At 30.7% G+C, this 2,697-nt stretch overlaps 1 pseudogene; it reads right to left on the reverse strand.

Annotated features, from left to right (window-relative positions):
* Positions 1 to 2,610: 2,610 nt before the first annotated feature.
* The window catches only part of LOC105309366, an 8,349-nt pseudogene continuing 8,262 nt past the window's right edge, over positions 2,611 to 2,697 (reverse strand).

Consider the following 2,697-nt stretch of genomic DNA (forward strand, 5'->3'; position numbering starts at 1 on the left):
AGACTTGTCTATATAGCCCCATATATACATGTAAAAGAAGAAGGACTGAGAAGAGCTGGGTCTTCTACTCATCCCTGCCAAGGCAACATTCAAATGAGCAAAGTCATCTTGGACCCTCCTTAAAATCCCAGCAACTAGCTAAATACTCAAGAATGACCTCAGTCCATGCCAGAAGAACTGTTCAATCAACTTTTGTCTGAAAAAAAAGCAGGAGGAGGAGAAGAAACAGCCCCAAAATTGAGCCCTCTAGAAGTATAAAACTCGACAGATGTATCAAATAGCAATTTTTCAAATTATTACTGAAATTAATAATAAGGTTATCAGATTATTTTACCTGTCAGGGAGAAATAAGCCTAGATATTTTTTCATCATCAACAAAATAAATTCTAGATGGGTCAAAAAAGTTACTTGAATATAATTTCTAAAAACCAAGATATTAAAGTTTAATATGTAAAATATTGAAAGAAGGAAACGCCAGTTTACAAGAGTGATAAAATAGAAAGAAGAACCAAATGTAAAGGAATATTAAGATATAACATATTTATATAAAACACTCATAATTATAGCATAAATAATATAAGGTAAATATTTGAGCAAATATACAAGATAAATATTTCTAGCATATATATATATACTTAATAATGAAAGGGGTCATCAAAATTTATCAGTAAAATTTGCAATCAAGAATTCAATAATATAGGTAATTGTCAAAGTTTAAGGAGTGAATTCTATTTCCAAGACATTGTCAAGGGACAGAGAGAACAAAGACAATTAATTAACTTTCTCTGACTTCAGGGAACTTATAAACTATTCAACATAAACATATAAACAAGAATTTTATTTTATCTCTTGAAATAACTATACAAAGTTGAACATTAACTAAATGTCTGTCTTTGTCCATTTGGGCTACGATAACACAATTCATAGACTAGGTGGTAGCCAACAAACATTAATTTCCAAAATTTGTACAAGCTGGTACGACCAAGATCTGGTGCTGGCAGATTCAGCATCTCACGAGGGCCTGCTTCCAACTTCATAGACACCCAATTTCGCTGTGTGCTAACATGGCAGAAGGAGCAAGGGAGCACCCAGGGCTTTTTTTTATGAGGACACTAATCTCATTCATTAGGGCTTCACCTTCATGAACTAATCACATGTCAAAGATCCCACCTTCAAACATCATCACATTAGAAAGGATTTAATTTATGAATCGGGGGACACAAACATTCCGTGTATAGCGATGTGCAAATGTGGAGAATTTCATTACGTAAATTTTGATAAAATCTAATGTTTGATATTATTTGGTGAATACTGTTATGTTTGGGAAAATACTAAGAAGATAGAAGAAACCTCCATGTCATAATAAAATGTAGGATGTAAAGTTTTCATATAGTGTAATATACCCTTGAAAAGCACCCACTGTGCCTTGGCCTTAGTCCCTTATAAATTCAGACTAAATAGAGAGGCAGAATCATGAGTTTCTTTGACCACATGCTTCCGACCATCTTCTAGGCAAATGATATTTGGTTTAAAGCCTGATTCATACAAAGAATTTTATGAATGAGGTCTCTGTCAAATAAAATGATATATTCTGGCTTCTTTGTTATCTAACAATCTATATTTCATTAATAAAAGAAGAATTGAAAATATTGTCAGCATCTTTTGTAGCAACGTTATCACCCAAAATATCTGTTGCAGGTTCTGCATTGCCTACAAATCTCTTGGATTATGTATTTCTCTATTTTATATGTATAACACAAAAAAGCCTATGAAATGTTATAAATCAAAATGGAGATAGAATATCCTCAAGAGAATTATCAGATATTCATAGCTACCTGGAAAGAGTAATAGATCATCTTCATGAAAACATTACACCAAACAAATATATACACATGAGTAGATTATGTGATTCCTCAACCAGGAAAATACATAATATTTAGTTATTCTTCTCCATATCTGAATGGTTCATATTATTTTTATATATCTAGCCACCTCATGATTAATATTATAACTTGAAGCATCATTCTTCTTCAACCTTAGCATGCTAAGCAACATGAAAAAAAATTATATACTTAAAGTATTTTGCAGATACAAAAATAAGATATATACTTCAAATATTAATATGGGCTACCTTTGTATGAAGAAAAGTAAACCAAGATTTTATGTCTTATTTCTTTTTATCTTTTCTGAAACCTGTAATGAGCACTATTAAGTCTGAAAAAGATTACATTATTTAAGAAAAAAACATGAGAAAATTTTCCATTAACTGAATGCTATTAACAGTATTAACTACTGTAAACTCATCACATAGAACATAAATCTATATTCTCAATAGAGACCTTTTACATATAAAACTTGAACATATATTTTTCTGAAAGCTATGAAAATTTTAAAAATATTTTTAAACAAAAAATATGTATATTGAATTAGAAAATTAAGAAAATCCTAAAATTATATTTTGATCAAGAGAAGAAGTCTCATAATAAATGTTTTTCATCGTGTGCAAGTTATAAAACCTGAGGAGAAATTTACTACAGTTAAATAATCACACATGGCTTCCCTAAAGAGTCAATTCTTCATTGAAAATAGGTGATACATTTCTCTGCTGCCTCATTTTCTTTTTCTGGTCCACAGTTTTCTCATGGCACTTTTCATGTCTCCATTTCTCAAAGTATAGATTAAGGGGTTCAACATAGG

The sequence above is a fragment of the Pteropus vampyrus genome, unplaced genomic scaffold (genome assembly GCF_000151845.1).
Source record: "Pteropus vampyrus isolate Shadow unplaced genomic scaffold, Pvam_2.0 Scaffold733, whole genome shotgun sequence".
Lineage (NCBI taxonomy): Eukaryota > Metazoa > Chordata > Mammalia > Chiroptera > Pteropodidae > Pteropus > Pteropus vampyrus.